This window comes from Mustela putorius, unplaced genomic scaffold (assembly GCF_011764305.1).
Source record: "Mustela putorius furo isolate JIRA1106 unplaced genomic scaffold, ASM1176430v1.1 tig00003854_pilon_pilon_pilon, whole genome shotgun sequence".
In the NCBI taxonomy this organism is placed as follows: Eukaryota; Metazoa; Chordata; class Mammalia; order Carnivora; family Mustelidae; genus Mustela; species Mustela putorius.
The window spans coordinates 8,623,412-8,643,704 of record NW_025422006.1 but is presented as its reverse complement, the minus strand read 5'-3'; the positions used below and the strand labels follow the sequence as shown (position 1 = coordinate 8,643,704).

General features: G+C 48.8%; 2 long non-coding RNA genes across 3 annotated transcripts in view; one reads left to right on the top strand and one right to left on the bottom strand.

Moving 5' to 3' along the window:
- LOC106003472 overlaps window positions 1-8,242 on the top strand; it is a 37,727-nt gene extending 29,485 nt beyond the window's left edge. Inside the window, exons 3-4 of the long non-coding RNA XR_006601975.1 lie at window positions 641-816; window positions 7,743-8,242. This is a non-coding gene — a long non-coding RNA (uncharacterized LOC106003472). The remainder of the gene's footprint in view (window positions 1-640; window positions 817-7,742) is intronic.
- On the bottom strand, window positions 811-20,240 carry LOC106003470. 2 transcript variants are annotated; one of them, XR_006601973.1, is made up of 4 exons: window positions 19,610-19,911; window positions 19,135-19,323; window positions 3,277-3,407; window positions 811-1,706 (listed from the first exon to the last, which is right to left on the bottom strand). It is a non-coding gene; the product is annotated as an uncharacterized LOC106003470 (long non-coding RNA). The 2 variants fall into 2 exon arrangements; XR_006601974.1 differs by lacking the exons at window positions 811-1,706; window positions 3,277-3,407 and adding an exon at window positions 10,895-12,780 and having other exon boundaries at window positions 19,610-20,240.
- Between the last annotated feature and the right edge of the window lie 53 nt (window positions 20,241-20,293).

Here is a 20,293-nt window from a genome sequence, read left to right as displayed (position 1 = left end):
TTTCTCAAACACAAATGTGAGTATTTAACAAGAGACTCCATGTGCTAAAGCTCTTACACACACACACACACACACACACACCCACACACACACTCTAAGCCCAGCTCGCTCCCCAGCGAGGTCTGAAATCTGAAACTGTACCCCTCTGACCCCCTCTCCCCGCTGTGTACCTATTACCCTTCATGCCCCCAACCTCCTCTCGGTTCCCAAAGACACCACATTTCTACACACCTCCTTGTCTTTGCTAATTGTGTCTCTTCTGCTGGGAAGGCCTGTCCACTCCCTTCTTCTCCTAGCAAAGTCCTACTCACGTCACCTTCTCTACCTTCCTCTCCTGCTGCCCGAGACCCTGTAAAGCTCCCCCGGCCCCACGCTGTGCTGTCCCCGCTGGAAAGACACGGGATATGCCATCCTCCGGAGAACGTCTTTACCAGATTATGAACACCTAAAGAACGGACCGTGCCCTGTTTATCTTTGAATTCCTAAAGCTGGGCTCAGTTTCTGACTCGTAGGAGGTACTCAGTAACCATCCCTCCACTGAATTGAATTGACCCTAACAACAACAGCCCAGTAAAACCTTTTCTTGGTTCCTCAGCATTGGCTCTTTTACTGAAACTGTTTTCTTTTGGTTCCATTCCAGTCGTGGTGAACACTTGATCACTTCCAGCCCATGAGATGCTGCTGCTTCTCCTGCAGCCTTGCCTTGCTGGGCCTCCTGTCCCGGGCCTGCCTGGGGCCTGAGCAGCCCACGCCGGTGCCAGCTGTGATGGCCGTTACCTGCCTCCCCTGCCAACAGCAGCCATGACCCAGGGCCAGGTGAGCACGGTCACTGGAAAACCTTCTGTCTTTGCCAGCGAAGGAGTCTTCTCTGGTCACCTTCCGCAGTAGCGGGCAGCAGGTAGAATTACCCTCACCTGGAACAGAGATGTCCCGTAGGAGACAAACCAAACCACCTCTCCTTCCGCAAGCCTCTGCCATCTAGACTTCTCTCTTCCCTAGATCTCACCTTCTTGGAAGTTGCTTTTCCAGCCCAAGAATCTTCTCGGAATGCTCTGAGTGCTGTGGGCAGTCACACAGCTTGAGGGCGGGAGGGGGAATGATGTGACTAGAACAGGTTCCATGCGACAAGCACTGGGTCTGTAAAGCATTCTATGAAAACATTAAGATAAAGGAGCACACTTAGAATTGCAGCACGTCCCCATCAAAAATGATGGTAGGTAAGTGCCCAGGTGTCGTAGAAACACCTTAGAGATCAACCAGCCTGCACTCCCATTTTACAGATGGGAAACTGAGGCCAGGAGATGGGGCACGGCTTGCCCAAGGTCACACAGCTGACTCTGCTGAGCCTGCTCCAGTCGGGGCTTTTTCCAGCTTCCATACCTAAACTCAAGGACTTACTGGCAAAAACAGACTCCAGGCTTTCCCAGCACCTCTCCCCAGCTCAACAGCTCTGAAGGGGGGCGCTTTTCTCCTCCGTGGCCCATTTATTTACAGTGCACATCTGTCTCCTCAGCAGCTGCGGAGCGTGCCTCCTGCTCCGTGCTCTTGGAGGGGTTCCACCTAAGCCATGGTTTCTAAACCAGCACCAGGCAACCTGCGGTGATTTTGTTAAATACAGAATCCTGGTGTTTTCCATTGTTGGTATTTTCCATTTCAGGAGGCTGGGCCTCAGAAAGCTGTAGTCTTGGAGTCCTTCACGAGTTCCCCTGTAAGGCAAAATTTCAGGACCATTAAGCCAGCCGTCCTTTCTAGGTCCTTTCTAACCTGGAGATTCTGCACTTATGTATAATAAGAACTCCCTCACCTCTGATTCACTGGCAATCCATCATTCCTAATTTAAAAAATAAAAAAAATATACAATCAGATGTATGGGTGTGTTATCTAGACTTCCAGCAAGAAAACAGGCAGCCAGAGAGACTGTGAAAGTCACTCAAGGTCACCAACAGCCTGCCTCCCACCGTAGGGGAGCCCAGGGCTTTGAACTCGCTGACCACGAGGTGAGGCTGTCCTATAGAATAAGCAGCAGAAAGCAGACCTGTGTGTGACCCTGAATGACTCAGCCGTTGCCCTGCAAGGTGAAAGTCGATTCGTGCCGTGCACCCTCTTTTCACCCATGACATGAGAGCAATAATGTTTGCCTCCATTTCAGGTGACAAAGCTGCTTAGAAAGCACTGAAAGTATAAAAGTGTTAAGAGAAGCCACGTTGCCTTTTCCAAACAACTCAGACATGATATTCCCCCTGAAGTGGTTGTGCTGAGTAAAATTTCCACCGAGATCCACACGGTAATGTGAACTATGAGAGCGCTGACATCTTAAACCCCTGTTCATATAACTTGGGCTGAATGGGTGGCCTCACTCAGTGTGGCTAGTTCCATTTATAATTTATTGAAGTCAGCCTAATGCCAAGATGCAACTTTCTCTGGTCGGCTGATTTCTCTTCGTCTCCAGTCAAATCTAAAACCGTGTTAACAGACCTTGCAACAGAGAAGGGGCCTCCAGGGGAGAAGCCACACACCTTTTCAACAATAAACACCAGACTCAAGAGGCTGGAAACTGAGAGCTCACTGAAGACAGTTGTTTGGGGATCCAACGGAAGGTTCCTATAATCATTGCAGAACCCTTGGGGAACACTTAGGCTCGCTTCCTATACCACCTTTGCCCCAACTCCTGCTAATCTACGAGCTGCTAGAAACATCGACTCATTCAGTAGAATGCCTTAGAACTGAGAGCTTAAGAAAGACTGGAGTAAAATTTAAAATGGTTGTATGGGATTTCAATGGCCACCATCTCCTGAGATTTAAGATCTGATAATACTGAACTTTTTTTGGTAATTTATTATGATCTGCTTCCGTGCACATAATGTTCGTGCTCAGAGCTCCTGATGGCTTTTCCATTGGTCTGTGGGACAGAAAGCTCTCACTGATCTTCACATACGTTAGTGGGAAGCCACCGAGAGAACAAGTATGCAGAAATACAGGGGAAAGAAAGAGAGATCAGAGCCAATAGAGCACTGGGACAGGCCAGAGAGAGCGAAATGGGCACACTGTGAAACCGTAAAGTCATGTATGGAAACCAGAGAAGCAAATGCAGAAACTGAGAAGGATGGAGAAGAGAGGGAGCATAAGACCCTGACATTTCAAGGAACGCATATGCCAGGTAGATGGTAAATGCAGGAAACTGTTCTCTATTCCAGATTGGTTTAAGTTGAGGCAGTAGGAGTAGAGGTGAAGGCGGATGGTTTTGCGGGGCGCAGGGAGGAGCAAAGTCATACCTACCCTATGCTAACCGTCCAACACAGCCCTAGATCAAGGAAGCTGCAGCCGTCTTGGCCCACTTGACAGACTAGAATCAACATGGCAACATGGCTGGTGTCCAAGTCCCAAGGGAGTAGAGGCCATCGTGTCACCTTGAGGAAGAAGAGAGAATTCCCAGTGGTCAACACAAATGAGGATCTTTCCTCAGAGTGGACTGGAAACTTGAAGGGATTCCACACTCAAGTTGGCCACCCAGACCAAATGAAGGCTTCTGGGCTGGCGTGCAAAGCAAGGTGTTCTTGGCAGAGCCCAAGGCTCCAGGAGAGATCTTCTGTCATTACACATAGCTAATACCAAACGCTCGCTAACGGGTAGCTAGCATTCTTCCAGAATATTGGTTTTTGCACTGGCTTCTTCTTGGGTTGCTCATCAGTTCTGCCATCACTGCGGGCTCCCCAGTGTTCTCAGACTTCTCTCAGATAACAAGGGCTCCTTCTGACCTTCCAAGAGGGCCTTACCAAGTGTCTATCCATTCATTGATCCTTCCTTCCTCTTTCTTTTATGCATTAGCAGTTTTTCACTATAACACCTCTTGGAAGTCATACCACTTCTTTCTCTTATATACATATGTATAATAACTCTTTTACTCAAAAACTCACTAAACAATGAACAAGTACTATTTCTTCATCGGGGTTTCAAACAAAGACCACTCACCAATTTTCTTGACACACAGTTTATTGCTTGGAACAAATCTGAATTGCAAGTCATGTTGATATGAACCTGAAACATCTTGGTGTGTGTACACATGCCTCAGGAGAGGACTGAGGAATTGCAGCATCCATGACTCTGTGACCTTTAGTGTGCCCACACTATTTCCATGTATTTCCAAGCATGTGCTTGTTTAACTTTTATTTTAACTCTGGAAATATCTTTCTGGGCCATAGTTTTATTTTTAACCCAGTGAGAATGCAGAAGTCACCAAAAGGATAAAAAAACAAAAACAAAAAACAAAGAATAACTATAAGAAAGTTTTAATACATTACCTTTTCTGTAGAAACTGCATTGATTGAACTTTCAAATTGTGCTTATTCTTTTTTTTTTTTTTTTTTTTTAAGTAATCTCTGCACCCAACGTAGAGCTCAAACTCAGGATCCCAATATCAAGAGTCACGTGCTCTGCCGACTGAACCAGCCAGATGCCCCAAATTGTGCTTAGTCTTTAACTTAATTTGTTGCCATTGTTCAATTGCTATATTGTTCTATCTGAAAATTGTTTGGTATCTTGAGATGGGATACAACACAGTTTTTCCCACTAAAATCAACAGAGGTTTGTTTGGGGTCCCCCCCCCCATGTAACAGCTTTTCACTTAGCAGCAGAATGTTTAGCCTATTTTAAAGTCACTTAGTGGGAGATGAGTATACTGTGTTCAAGGTACCCTAGGAGATGCTAGAAAACCAAAGATGACTTGGGCCCCGAGCCTGCCTCCAGCTCATAATCCAGTAAGGAACACTGATGGGTAAATGGACAACTTAGCAGTAATAGTGAGAGGAATGCTCTAGAGAAAGTGCAGGGAGTTTAACGCCACCAGGAGAGGGGGATCTCTCATTGGACGTATGATTTCAAGGTGGGAGACCGTCCTTCCTCCTTGAGCAAAGCAAAGGTACTTGCATCTTCTCCCCTTCCTAATGTGCAAGTTCGGTTGTTAATCTGTAACAAAGTAATTCAAGGTGAGGAGCCCCCCCCCCCCCCCCCGTCTGCTGGACAGCTCCACGGACACCTCAAACTCAACTCGCCCAAGGGCCAACTTTGTCCTAACCACAAGCTTGTGTCCCCAATTGTCCATTCCCTAGATTAAAGAGTCATGCTTGCCCTGCCTGGCCCTGCTCCACCTGATCTGATTCCCAAGCCCTGACAATGTTTCCTCCTCAGCTTCTCAGAAACTGCCAACCTCTCTCCATCCCTTTGCCCCAACCCTATTCCAAGCCACATCCTTTCTTCCCTGGGCTCGTCTCCCTTTCCTCTAAGCTTGGCTCCACTCTATTCCTTCCTCAGAACGTAGACAGAATAGCATTCCAAAAGCACAAATCTCTGTCTCCTTCCAGGCTAAAGACCTGAAGGGCTTGCCCTTGTCCTTAGGATCAAGGCCCTACGGAACTCAAAGCCCATGAAGATGTGACTTGAGCCCCCTTTCCGAGCATCAGCTCTCCCTCCTGGGGCGTCCCCACACCGAACTTCTTTCAGTTTCTCATAGAAGCTTAATTTCTCACCTCTGGACTTTGTATGTGCTCTTCCCCTTCCTACAACACCCCTCCCCCCCACTCCCCTCCTTCCTTACCTAACTGCCCCCCCTCAGCTTTGTTCTCAGTCCCTCCTTGATGCTCTGACAAGGTGGGGGGCCCCTGTTATGTTTCTTTTACGGCCTCCTTTGATTCCTCTGACCCAATGCTAATCACACTGTACTGCAACTGATTAGTTTCCTCCCCTTTTAGACCGTAGAACTGGGAAGGCAGGGGTCATGGGTGTTCTAGTCACCATTATACCCCTACTACCAAGTCCAGTGCTGGCATATTGTGGAAGCCCAATCTATTGAAGAATGAATGATTGATTGAATGAATGAATGAATGAATGAATTGCTTCCTTCATGAGTAGCTACAGAAAGTTACCTATGGGCTTTAACTCAGGAAATAGATCTTTAAGAAGGACATTTTTGACAATGGTGGTAGGCATAGGGGAGGTATATTTGAAAGTGCCTTATCCCACAGTGGGCTCGTCTTGGTCTCTAAAGGGTTGGAACCCATCTGGGTTCCCTAGGAGGTGCCTCTGCTTCCTCTCTAGGTCACCCCCCCACCCCTCCACAGTGGCAGGGCCACACTCTGACCCTTGTAACCACCCTCCCCAAATCTCCAGAACCTTCTCTGAACATCTTTCCCATTCCTTTCCTGTTGGTGGGTTCTTCAGAGCCAATGTGAGGCCTGGTGTCTGCTTCCAGAAGCAGGTCTAGAAAAGCCCAACCCCCAAGTACTGCTGAGAGACCCACTGTTTCCTCTGCACCAGTAAGTTATAGAAAGAACAGTAAAAGATAAATTTAATGGTAGACCAGATAGACCAAAAAACAAACAAACAAACAAACCATATGAATTTTGTGACAACCAGTAATACTCACCAGTCAGATCTGTTTTCTTCTTTAAGGGTGAAGGGTGGGTGACACATTGGAGCACAGGGAGGGTTTCTAGTCAGACTCCCTGAGTTGGAAGAGCAAGGAACCAATTCGTTGACTTCTCTGCTCTTGCTTTTGCTACTGCTGGAGACTGTCGAGGGGGACCCTTAAGCACTTCCCTATCAGCACCATAACGAATTTGTGGTTTCCCAGGCAACTCCCTACATTGGGAAGTAATTCAAATTGGCATAAACTTTGTGAGGAACCATTTGGTAACAGAGCAGCCCTGGCATTTTCCGCTCAGCTCCGTTCTGGTCCCTCCGTGCTCGGCTCGGCAGGACCGACCACATCATCTGCAGGGCCAGAGCAATGTGAAAACGCAAGACCCCTTGCTCAGAAAGGATTATGAATTTCAAGACACTGACAGCAAAGGGCTTCTCTAAGGACAGGGCTCCTTACAGCTGCGCAGATCCAATGTCCTCGATCCCAGCCCTGCTGCTCTGTCTCAGTGGGAGCTGGATCCTGCCAAGGACTTTTCCACATTTCTTTGCCATTTTGCTTCCGCTTAGGTTCCATCAACGGGACGCATGAGTGGGATGGAAGGGGCCCCTGGAAGGCACGGAGGAAGAAAGCACTTGTACACTACTCTGCTTCCATCTCTGCATTGGCCCAGTTACTCAACTTCTAAGGATTTATACTAAGGGTATAATCAAGGAGTCGGAAAAGATCTAGCCGAAATACTGTTCATTGCAGCGTTGTCTGTAATAACAGGACACGGGAAATAACCCAATTCCTAAATACCCAACAATCCACCCGTTAACAATAGTAAGATAAGAAAGGCAATGATTCATGGAAGAGAATAGAATATAAAATCCAGAAATGGACTGAAAAATGAACAGGAATTTAAATCAATACATAGCAAGGATGCTATAAGAAAGGCAGTTATAGACCAATATCCCTCATGAACATAATATAAAATCCCATTACCGAGTATTAGCCATATATAATCAAGCAATATATAAAAGGATAAGTCATGACCAAGTGGGGTTTACTCCAGAAATGCAGGGTTTACTCCACAAATGACTTCAGGGTCAAAAATAAAGTAATATAATTCACTACATTAACAGGATAAAGGCCAGAAAAAAAAAAAAAAAAAAAAAAAAACCAACAAACCAGCATATGATCATCCCCATAGATACAGAAAAAGCACTTGTCAAAATTTATGATAAAAACTCTCAGCAAACTAGGAATAGAAGGGGACTTTCTAAATGTGATAAAGGACATCGACAACCTACAGCTAACATCATACTTAATGGTTACGGTTTCCTAGGCAACTCCAAGCCAGGCAGAGCAGTTCAAATTGGCATCAACTTCGTGGAGAGTAATTCGGCAATGCAGAGTCAGCTCATCATTTACCTATTTGCTCCTGTGTAAAACCAAGATCAAGGCAAGGATGTCCACTGTCCCTACTTTCACCAACATTTTGCTAGAGGTTTTGGTAAGTACAATGAGGTAAGAAAAAAAAAAGGCATTATCAGCTCAGAAAAAATTTTTAATAGGTCAATAAGATCATGAAGGCATGAGAGGAAGCCATGAGACAGTTATTTCATAATAAGAATATGGAAGACCTTTCTGAAATAACATTTGGAAGTACAGAAAACTGAAAAATACAACAATAATAACATTAAAAACTCCCGCACAGCACAAACACAATAAGTAAAGTGAAAAAGCAAGTGACACATTGGGGAAGATATTTGTGATCCATGCAGAGAGAAGGCTGATGTCCTAATATACAAAGACCCTGTGGGAAAAAAATCTGATGGTCTGAAAGAAAAGGGGTAATAACTATGGATAATATATATATATATATAATATATAAATATATTATAATATATAATAATATATATAAGAATATATATTTATATATAAATATATATAATATATATATAATCAAAAGCTCTCAATCATGTGAAAAGATACCCAACCTCACCTATAGTGAGAGGTGGAAAATTAAAAGCACCCTAAAATATCATTTTTATTAATCACATCAGCAAAGATCAAACTCGTTTTTAACCAACTTGTCGATGGGGATGGGAATAATACGTGCTCCTGCAGACTTAGGAGGAGGCGTCTATAAACTGGTACAAAGTCTGGAGAAAGCAGTTTGACATCTCTCAGAGTTACGAATGCAGGTATCTTTTAATCTGGCGTTTCATTTCAAGAACTTCCTCCTATGGCTCCATTGCCCCAGTGTGAACGAAGGTTATTTATGGTAATAATTTTTGAAATTCCAAAAGATTCAAAGTAACCTAAATGCTGACTTGTTAGATAAATTAAGGTACATTTATATCAGAATTCTTTTTTTTTTTAAATTTTATTTATTTGCCAGAGAGAGCACAAGCAGGGAGAGCTGCAGGCAGAGGGAGAAGCTGCTGTCCGGCCGAGCAAGGAGTTAATTTTGGGCTCAATCCCCTGAGGTCATGATCATGACCTGAACCAAAGGCAGATGCTTAACCAACTGAGCCACCCAGGTATCCCTTATATCAGAATTACATGGAAGCCCTTAAACTTAAGGAAACTACATATATTGATCTTTAGTGATTGTCAAGATATATTATTATGTTCATAAAGTAAGGTATAGGGGTGCCTGGATGGCCCTGTCGGTTGAGCGTCAGACTCTGGGTTTCTGCTCAGGTCCTGATCTCAGGGTCATGAGAGGACACCCCACAATGGGCTCCAAGCTCAGTGCAGAGTCTGCTTGAGGTTTTTTTCTCCCTCTGTCCCTCCTGTTCGTGCTTTCTCTTTCTAAAATAAATAAATAAATCTATCTTTTTAAAAAATAAAGTAAACCACAGAGCACTGATTTGATATTAGCCATTTGTGTTCAATGTAAGCAAGATATATATATGTATTTGCTTGGATGTACATAAAATACCTGAGGAAGAACTTACCTCCTGAAAAGGGGGGGGAGGCTTGTGCCGGACAGAAATATTCCGTTGCTTCCGAAAAAGGTAACAAGAAAAGGGACAAGGTTGGGAAAGAGATTTTGCATTACATAGCCTTTTATACTTTTTTAACTAAACCGTGTGAATGTTTACTTATTCAAGAGAGAAATTATTTTTTAAAATAATAAGGTAGAAGAATGTGATGTAGGATATGGAAACCATTCACAGAAAATTGTTAGCTGAAAACGAGATTTTGAAAAGTACAGCCTGATCTCATTTTTGTTTTTCTGTAAATGTAGAGAGGCAGGGCCCCTGGGTGGCTCAGTTAAGGGTCTGACTCTTGATTTCAGCTCAGGTTGTGATCTCAGGGTCATGAGTTCGAGACCCACAGTGGCCTGTGCAGTAAGGGTGCAGTCTACTTAAGATTCTCTCCTTCTCTGCTCCTCCCCCAACACTTACGCACATGCACACACACTCTCTCTCTCTCTCATAAATAAGCAAATTGCGTAGCATGTCATAATATGCTAAGTGTCACAGGAAAAAAGAAAACTTAGGAGCGAGCAATCGCAGTTGTCTAAATGCAACGGTCAAGGTAGATCGACCACTTTTAGAGGGGGACTGGGGAGCAAAGACTTGAGGAAGGTGTGGGAGTGAGCCATGCAGAACCCTCTCTTGATTTTTACAGATTTTATTTATTCATTTGAGATAGAGAGCACCGTGCGGGGGGGCGGTGCTGGGATAGAGGGAGAGGGAGAAGCAGGCTCCCCGCTGAGCAGGGAGCCCAGGTGGGGCTCAATCTCAGGACCCTGGGATCACGACCTGAGCCAAAGGCTGACACTCAACCAACTGAGCCATCCCAGCAGCCCATGCAGAACCCTCGTGGAGCGGAGTTTCCAGGTAGAAGAAAGAGCCTGGCTAAGGACTTGGACAGTTACTCAAGGAGAGATGGGGAGCACTGTGGAGATCTGAGCAGAGGAGGGACCTGACCTGATATGGGGGTCAAGAAGCCAGGGCTCAGTGGGAGCACGGAGAGCAGCTAGAAGGCTCTTGCAGTTAGCAACCCGAGAGAGAGGAAGGTGGTCGTGAAATTGACAAGTGCAGATTCAGGATATATTTGGAAATCACAGCTGACAGGGTTCCTGAGGGCTTAGCCCAGGGGTATAGGTTAAGGAACAGAATGAAAGATAACTCCTCAGTTCCTGGCCTGAGCAACCAGAAGCACAGGGATGCCTTTTCCAAAGATGGGAGGGCCTTGTATGAAGCCATTGTAGGGAGAAATAACCAATAGTTCCATTAGAAATATGTGAAGTTTGAGATGCCTGCTAGATAATCAAGTGGAAATGATGAATGGACAGATGGACAGTCAAATGTGGAATTCAGGAGTGAGGTCTAGACTGAAGATAAAAACTTGAGAGTCAGGAGCTCCTGGGTGGCTCAGTGGGTTAAGGGTCTGCCTTCAGCTCAGGTCATGATCCCAGGGTCCTGGGGTCGAGTCCCGCATCGGGCTCCCTGGTCAGCTGCGAGTTTGCTTCTCCCTCTGCCCCTTTGCCCAGCTCGTGTGCTCACTCACTCTCTCTCAAAGAAATAAAATCTTTAAAAAAAATATTTTTGGGAGTCATTGGCAGCTAGAAGGTAAGGATCCTGTCACCGAGAGAGCGAGTGTAGGTGTAGAGAAGAGCCAAAGGACAGGGCACTGCGATGTTTAGAGAGTCCAAAGAAGAAATGAAACCAGCAAAGGAGATGAAGAATTAAACTCTTTTCCCTGAAACACTGTCTCCCCTTTGCTTCTAAGACGGCGTATTTTTCCCGTTTTCCTCCTCCTTCATTGTCCTCCTCAGTCTTCTTTGCTCTAAGCTGCATGAAGGGAAATGCCTGGCCAGGGGATCCGGTAGGATGGCGCTCCTTCGTGACCTTGACAACAGCGGTTTTGGCGGTGCAAGGACAGTGAAAGTCAGATGGGCCTGAGATCAAGAGGGAATGGGAGATGCAGGCACACAGGCAACTTTGAGATGTCTGCAGCCAAGAAAAAAGTGGCAAAAAAGAGTAATAATGGAGGGGAATTGGGGGCTAAGGAGATACGTACAAACACATATAAAGAAAGGAAGGGAAGGGGTGCCTGGGGGGCTCAGTCCGTTAAACATTGGACTCTCCATGTCGGCCCAGGGCACCATCTCAGGGTCATGAGACTGAGCCCCACATTGGTCTCTGTGCTGAGCGTGGAGACTGCTCTCTCTCTGCCCCACCCCTGCTGCTTACACACACATTTTCACTCTTTCTCAGTCTCCCTCTCTCTCTCTCTCAAAAATAGAAAGGAAGAACTACACCATGTTTTTGTGTCCCCAAGAATTACTTAAGAGAAGGGGACAGCTGAGGAGCAGGAGATAGGGGATAATCCCAGGAGTGGTTGAGAGAGGGACGGACCATGGTGCCAAGTGGAAAGATCTGGTTTACCTAAGGGCCCGGATGCTACTACCTCCCTGTGGCAGGAGGGAAGGCCACGCCAGGGCAGAGAGGCAGGTGAGATGGAAGCTATGGTGCTGGCAAGATAGGGCAGTTCTTGTGAAACTGCGTTTATTTTGTCAGAGATTAAGGAGCAAGGTTTTCAGCTCAGAGTGAGGAAGGGGAGAGGGGTGCAGGGTCATTTCAGAGTGTGAGAGAGCCAACAGAGTAGGGAAAAGCAGAAGGGCGGTGTTGATCATGAACTTGAGATTCATGATCGTAGAATTAGTGAGGACGGCACTGTTGGATTTGTGCTGTGGGTTAAGCTGGACAGAATCAGGGTCTTGCCGGGTGGGTGGTCCCAGGAAGAAGGCAGAGAGAGGTGCATGGATGGTAGAATGATGGACAGAGACCATGAACTCGAAGCTGGATAGGAGGGTTGTGAGACTGTAAGGGCCATAAGGAACAGTGAAAGAGTAGGCTGAAGGTCAAAGTAAGGTCAAAGAACCATTCAAGTGGGTTATTAGAGTAAAAATAAGGTGGAGGGGTTAGAGATGTTGGTCAGGCACCGGTTGGCTTGAGATGAAGACAGCAGAGGTGGTGCTGTCCTTTAGAAGTAAAAAAGGTCCAGGGTATCCACATGACAAAGGTCCAAGGTGGAGGGCAAAAGGGTTGCCGTGGGGCGACTGGGGTTCCTGACAGGTCATTATTCCACAAGGCGGCTAGATTCCCCTGAAACATTAGCAGGGGTGGCGCGAAGGGAGAGGACTGTGGGTCAGGTGCTGGAATCTCCGGGAAGGAGAGGGTATCCATAGGAGACGGCAGAAGGGGGCGGTGTAGTGTGCTGGGGGTTCAGCAGCTGGGGGGTCCGGCTGGGTGGAAAGGGCAGAAGACTGACTTGAGATTCCCCAGCGCAGGTGGACCTCCTCTGTTCCGAACTGCACTCCGTAGTATCTCGACCGGCTCCTTTCCCTCCTCGGGCACCTGAGGGGCCAATTAAGGTGACGGATTCATTCAAGGTCATGGGGTCCGAAGGCAACCACTGAACCACAGGGGGGGGGACTTGCATTCCCTCTTCTCCACTACCCAAATTCCAAGGCTGCGTTTGGAATATTCAAAAGGACATTTTCAATGCCCCTGTTTGTTTCCACCTCTGTGCAATGTTCGAGCTGCTGCGGAAGGACAGGGAGCTGGTAAGCATGACAGTGGAGCCCAGAGCTGTGGTGAAGAGGTGGTTTATAAATGGGGGTGAGCTTCAGGTGGGCGGCCCCCAGAGCGCACCCTCATGGCCTCCGGGGAGCTCTTTGTTCACTCAGCTTACTTAGGAAGAGAAACCGAATTCTTCCCTGCTGGGAAGCAAGCTTTGCAAGGGAAGGTTTTGCCAGACTCCATAAGGAGAGGGTGTGTCCCTGGGAGCAGGTTTGGGGGGGGGGGGGCTCTGCCGGAAAACCTCAGTCAGCAGGGAACTTCCGGCACCCTGGCCGGACCAGGACAGCCTGTGATGGCCAATTAGCCAGCCCCGCAGCATCCTGGATTCGGAGTCCTTGCACACTGTCGTTTCTCTCACTACCCCTCCCGGGACAGGTGGCCACTCCTAGGGGTGGCCCAGGGCCCTGGCCAAAAAGGCAGCCAGGCAGGGCCCCCACAGGATGGTATCTGGTGCCAAGGGAGGGAGGGAGGACAAAGGAGCGAGGGGGGAGGCTGTCCCCTCTTCCCGTTCCTGGATGGGGGGCCCGAAGAGCCTCTCCTTCCAGGACCAAGAGCCCCAAGTGGACCCAGGGCAAGGCAGGGCAAGGCAGGGCAAACCCAGGCCACAGCTCGGGTCCAGGGAAATCTCATGACTGCAGTGTTTTGCAGCAGGTTTCCCAGCTGCTCCGGGGCGGGAGGCAGTGTGGGGTGGTGGGGGCGCGGCGGCGGGAGGGGGAAGGCGAGGAGGGAAGTAAACAGGAGACCACAGAGAGAGCCAGTTCCCGGCGTTCAGAGAACACCAGCCGCCTCCGGTCCCCGGTGGGTGGCTGTACGTGTGCAAATGAAAGCGGGAGGGGGAGGGGGAGAGGGACGGGGAAGCACGCACTTCTCGGCTGTTACCCACCCACCCCGCTTTTCCCGCCCCTCCAGCCCACTCCCCTCTGCGGTGCGGGGGGTGGGAAGGAGACGTTCCCGAAGCGCCCACCCGCAAGTGAGCGTCGCGGGCTTAGCGGTCTGTGAATCAGACACGGTCTCAGCAGCTCGTCACCTGCGCTCAGTAGGGGGACAGGGGGCGGCCCTGGGACTTGGGAGAGGGGAGGTTGGGTAAGTGGAGGACGACCCAGGACCGGCCGGAGCGCGGGGGGACGCCTGCGGCTGGGAAGAACGGGAGTAAACCTCCCAACACCTACACGAATCCCGGCCCGGTCCCCGGGACAGCGGGCCAGAGGGCTGGAACGGAGGCTTGGGGACACAACTCGCGGGGGCATTGGCAGCAGGGGTGGGAACAGGAGGTGGGGGTGGGAGTGTCCCGCCCGGGAAGCGGTGGGGTGCAGGGCTGGCGGGGGCCGTGGGGCAAGCTGCTGCCCGCCGCCTGCCCGCGCGGGGTTATGCGAGGTAACCGCGAGCCGGGAGGAGGAGGGAGGCGGCGGGGGCCGCGGGCCGGGGTGTCTGGCGCTCGTTGGACAAAGAGATGATGAAACGTGAGCGCTATATTTACCAAGGGGGTGGAGATCGGGCGGGGGGGGGGTTGGTAAAAAGGACAAACTGTTCCACAACAACCACAGGAAACACAGCCCATCTGACTCACCGGGAGGGCTGCGCCGACCCCCTCGCGGGCTTAGCCCCCAGGCAGGCGCGAGGCTGGAGGGCATGGATGCCCCCGGGCGGACCCAAGCTGGGAGCTACGGCCGGGGGTTGGGTTGATTTATATAAATAAAGACACCTTAGATCCCGGGACTGCGTGCGTGCGCACGTGTGTCCGTGGCTTTTGTGGGGCAAGGGAGCGCGCGGAATGGAAAGAATGTTTCCTAACCCCGTGGCCCGACCGTCGCGGGAGAGATCGCCTGCAAACTCTTGCGAGGAGGATTCCTGCAAAGTCATGTCCTCCCGCACAGCCCGGCCGGCCGGCGCGCCCCGCCCGCGGACAGCAGCACCCGCCTCCCTGCGTTCCCCTCGCTCCCGCCCCAGCTCTGCTCGCTGCGCTCAGAGTTGGGGTGCGGTGCGGGCTATGTTTAGAAGCTGATGTCATCCCGACACCCTACTCCGCAGTGTTCTCAGGGGAGACCGCAAGGCAGGTTTTCCTCTTCGCGGCTGTGGGGGATGGGGAAGGTGCCTCTACCCGCCCCCTCCAACCTCCTTCAACACACACACAAGTACACACGCGCGCGCGCACCTGTGCTCCCCCAAAGAGTTAAAAAAGAAAAATATTCAACCCGACAGTTATGAAACAGGGTGGTGGGCGCGGTACGCGCCAGCGGAGGGCCCAAACCCAAGGGCTTGGGCCTAGAAGAGCCAGCAGCCGGCCCCCGCCCACTCTCACCCCCGCCAGCCTGCCCCACCTCCCGCCGGGGTTGCGGGGACTAATTTCAAGGTTAGCTCACGTGGGCGCGGGCGCCCGGAGCTCCTTGCACGAGTTTGGGGCGGGTTCCTCATCCCCCAATCTAGGGCAGTTTGTTCAACTGCAGTAAAGGGAGCTTGATGTTCCAGCAGGGAAGGGATTTCTGAGAACTGGGGCTGTCCTCAGATGAACTCGGCTCCTCCGGCTGCTGCTGCTGCGGCGGCCGCCTGCGGAAGACTTTTTAAAAGGGCGATGCCAGGCCGGGGCGCGCAGCCCGCAAGTGGCCGCGCCGCCCGCCAGTCTGCTGCCGGAGCCGAGCGCCCGCCCCCGAGCGCGGGTGATGCACGGTGCGCCGCGCAGGGCCTCTCCGCGCGCGGGGGGCTGCTAGCTAAACTTATCCTCCTGCATATGCATGAACGTGTGGCCTTTCTGCTCGGCAAAGGAAAGGCCTGGAGTTTGCGGAAGGCTGCTAAGTGGAGCGAGAGCAAAGTAGGGCGTTGTGCAAGTTTGCGAGCGGGCCGGAGCCCCCCTCCCTCTCCAGACCCTGCGTGTTAACTGATGTTACGGTCGCGGGCGTTTTGGCAGATAGGTCTTTACCTGATTGTATTTCAAATCCAGCACTGCTGCCTTTGCTGGGAGCCCGGATCCCTTCGGTCCGCCTTCCCCTCCCCCAACTCACCACCACCTCCTAATTCCCAGCTTTCCCTAAAATGAATGCTGGTTTGCCCCAGGTAGATAGATGCTGTGTGCCTAGGTGGAACCGCTGAAGCCGAAGGGCCTGGGTCCTGAAAGAAGTCTGGATCTAGCCCAGAGTGAGGTCCGACACGTGATCCCCTACCCCCAGCGGGCCATCTGTTCTCCTTCCTTCCCGCCGGGAGGCTGGCAGCTCTGCCCAGCACCGTCCACGCCTCCCAGCAGGAAAGAGTGAGAAAAGCCAGAGTTGGCAGAACCCACTATGTACATAGTCCTGGCTCTTCTAGTCCTAAACCTCCCTGGGTCTTGGGCAAAGATGAGACTGGGCAATATGTATTTTAGATTAAGCCCCAGGTGATAAGCTCCACCAGAGAGTTGGGGAAACCCTGCCCAGGGCTCAATTAGGATTAAAATCTCAGGGAAGAGGACTGGGAATGGGCTGCATTCGTCCTGGAAACACCTCCGCTTGGGCTAGGCTAGGGTGGAAAATTTGCACAAGCTAGCTTGAAGAGAGAAAAAAGCAAGACCATGAAATTAAGGAAGAAAAGATTGAAGGGATTCAGGACAAGTTTGTATTGTGCCCGCTATCCCATTAAATACTGATTTAAGACATTCTGACCTTCATTGCCATAAAGACCTGTATGTACATGCATAACACATGAGATGGTGTTTAAAGAACCCAAGTTTTGCTCAGTACTTTTCCCTATGATTTTTTTTTTTTTTTTTTTTTGGTGGGGGGGATCCGTAGAATATTTGGAATATGTAAGAGACTGTGGAGATGTATTCATCTAATGCCCTTAATTCACAGATAAGGAAATAATTCTAAGAGGTTGCCTAGGGTCGTGCTGCTCATCTCGGGCCCAGGAGGCCCCTTCTCTACCCTAAGCTGGCCCAAATACCTGCTCAAAGAATCAGCTCAAGCTAGGCACTACCTCTTCTAGAGGTGATACTGATAATTATCTTAGGATGCACAGAAAATAAGACTTTAGCTACAGGCCCATAAACGCTTGTTCTTGAGAACTGGGATAATAAAACCAAGCCTTAGACAGAATTTAGAAAGGAAAACACATACTTATAAACGAGGAGCACAGTTAGAGTCTTTGAAGTCCCATGCTCCTCCCAGTTGGTCTGTGTGGATTTGAAATGTGTATTTACAAAGACTAAATTGGGGGAAACCAGACCTCTCATATTTATGTGGCATAATATATACTTTACTGGTAAATTATTCATTGTAATTAGGAATGATTCATATTAATTTGGGATAATTTACTTTGCCAGAATTTAATTGGGACAACTACATGCTGGCAAAACAGTGTAAGCTGAGTTTAATCATAAAACTATTATAACACACATCCTAACAGAGCAAGGGAAGCTTGTTAAATTACACACACACACACACACACACACACACACACACATTCCTGATGTAGGAATTATTACTTGTGATATATGTTAGTTTATGGTATATATAATTTATTTTTAACATATCAGTCTCATCGAGGATAGACTGTCTTTTCATTTCTGTACTCGCCCATACCTAGCTCCGTGACTGAAACTTAAGTATCTGGAGAAGGAATGAGTGGAAAAAGAGATAAAGGGGAAAGCATTCTATAATTCTAGAATTTCTGGGTTTAAAAAGCTATTCTAAACCAAGTCGAGCAGCAGATACATTTATAAATATGTGAGAGAAACTCGTGTGCATGAAATCTTGGTTTTCTTTTATTACTTTTCTTCTATAACTGTGAAATGAATGAGTTGGAAGAATTCAGGGTTTATGTCCAGTCCAAGCAAAATTAAATTAAAGGTAATTAATAAAAGAAAAGAGGGCAAGAAGTAAGGGGGGAGTTATATTTTGCAAAAAAAAGATGATGATGGATTCATTCAAGTTCCTGGATTATAATGTCCAAGGAAAGATACAGACTTTCCTTCTTTTCTGGAATAACCCCAATGTTAATGAACTCTAGGGCAATCCGGGGGTGCTCAGTGCAATGCCTGTTGCAATGCAAGTTCAAGAGACTGTGCAGGCAGTGATCATAGAGACCCCTGGAGCCATCCCATTGGTATTTGTGCTGGACTTTAAAGACGCAAGCCAAGGTGTGACTTCTAGATGATCATGTATCCTTGGGGACAGAGTTTGTCCCAGAAAAATTATGAAGTAGGCAAACTCCCCTGGGCTTCAGTGAATTCTTTTCTAAAATTAAGGGGATTGGAATATAAGAACTCTAAGATGGCTTCACTTCTACCATTTTTTTTTTTTTGCCACTTTTACCATTACATTCCATGATGTACCTACTTTACCATGATACTGATGGCGATGGTAACACTCACGGCTGACCGCCACTTCCTTTTCACACTTCACTTTTCCATATAATCAACCTACTGCTATATCTTCCTGGACCATGGCAAAAGCAAAGTTAAAAACAAAAAACTATACTGACCTTCAAACTGGGAGGGTTCATTTGGAACTCTTCCTTTAGAGACCAGGAAAATAGTATAACTTTCCCAAACCTTAACCTAAGGCTAACAGCCAGTAGAGCCCATGGTTGAACCTCAGTGGATCTGTATCAGTGAGAGGCAGGTACCTCTCACACCCAATTAGGAAAATCAACGTATTTTTAAGCAATCGTGCTAACAGTTTGCCTCCTGCATTAGGCATTAACCCTAGATTCTTTTCTCAGCTATCATGATGGAAAACAACTCATCGTTCATTCAGAGGGAGAGGCAAACTGAGTTCATCAGACTCCAAGACCCATGCTAATCATTGATCAAGTAATGCCAAAATATTCAATAGCTAAGGATCTCTGGCTTGTTCCCGTTCTTAAGAATCTGTTTAGCACAGTTAATACTTCACAAAATCGAAGAGCTTGGTTGTTGTAAAGCCCAAAGGGCTTGGAATCATTAGATTTATGATTTCAGTTGAGCTCTGTCACTATCTACCTGATAAGATAGACAAGTCATGTCCCTGCATATCACTGCTTCTAAGGGTAAGAGAACCCCTGAAATTCATCCAGGGATCGACAGAAGGAGAATGGTGTCTTTGATAAAGTCATAGAAATTTTTGCGTCCATTTAATTGAAGATGGGTTCCAGGAGCTTCAAAACAAAACTGAAATAACTTACCTAGAGTAGATTGCATTGGGAAGGAGAGGAATGAAAAGGCATCACAGAAGCAAAGATGGGGTGTTCCAGGTAGGAACAGTGAGCCAGTAAAAAAGACTTTGGTTTTAAGATGAATTACTCATAGTCAATTTGTGCACTAGATCGAATGATTATTAAAAATCTGCCTCCAAGTATGCTGCATCCCCGAATCTGAAAAAAAAAATGAAATGATGCTTTCTCATTTGTATTTATTCTTGGGCAACTCGGCCTGACATATTTCGTTGTTTGTTGTTGTTGTTTTAAGTTTTGACTCGGCGTTGCATTTGCTCATCACCCCTGCCCTCGCATACATATCTCACTTTTACTACCGGCCACCCCAAACACGGGGATGTGTCCAGTTTCACTACAGCTCTCGGCGTTTACAAGTGCGGAGCGCTTGCTTTCGGAGCGCCCTCCTGATTGGCTGGGCCCATGTCAGTGACATCAACCAACTTACTTTTGATTGGAAGGCCGGTTGCTGGGACTCTAGCGTTTGCAGGAAGTCACTTAACTGTTTGCAAGCTGGAGAACCGCACCTGAAGTTTTCTTTTGTCACGAGCGCGCGCGCCAGTGCCCGGGGAAGGCGTGTCCCCCGGCTCCGCGGGCGGGACCGCGGGCGCGGAGGCCCCGGCGCGGCTCCCGGACCGAGAGGCGCTCCCGAGGCTGGGCAGCGGCCCCCTTTCTAGCCTCCCGGCGGTTACCCTTTTAAATGTCAGCGTTCGAGGCGGCCGGGGTAGCACGAGGCGGCGAAACGGAACGGTCGGATTGGCCGCACGCCCCGGTTCCAGACGCACCTCTCCACCGAAGGGCCGTTCTGACTGGCAGGGGGAGAAAGTAAACAGAGTTGAATCACCCTCCCCGCTGGCCAATTGGAGGGGGTTTGGATTGTGACGTGATGGGATTCTGCGAAACTGTTACTGAGCGAGAGAATGCCGGAACGGTGCGGTCCGGCCGGAGCAGGGGCTCAGACGGCGTCCGCCGACGGGGGGAAAAGTGTCTCTTAGACGCGGCGCTCGGTCCGGCCCTCGCCACCCGCGCCGGGGTGGTCGGGTGAATGTCCTGGGGCTTTGGCTGGACGGAGAGGCGGCGGAGGGCGTGGACCGCGCTTGCAGTTTCCTCTCCCAGCGCCTCGGGGGCGTTT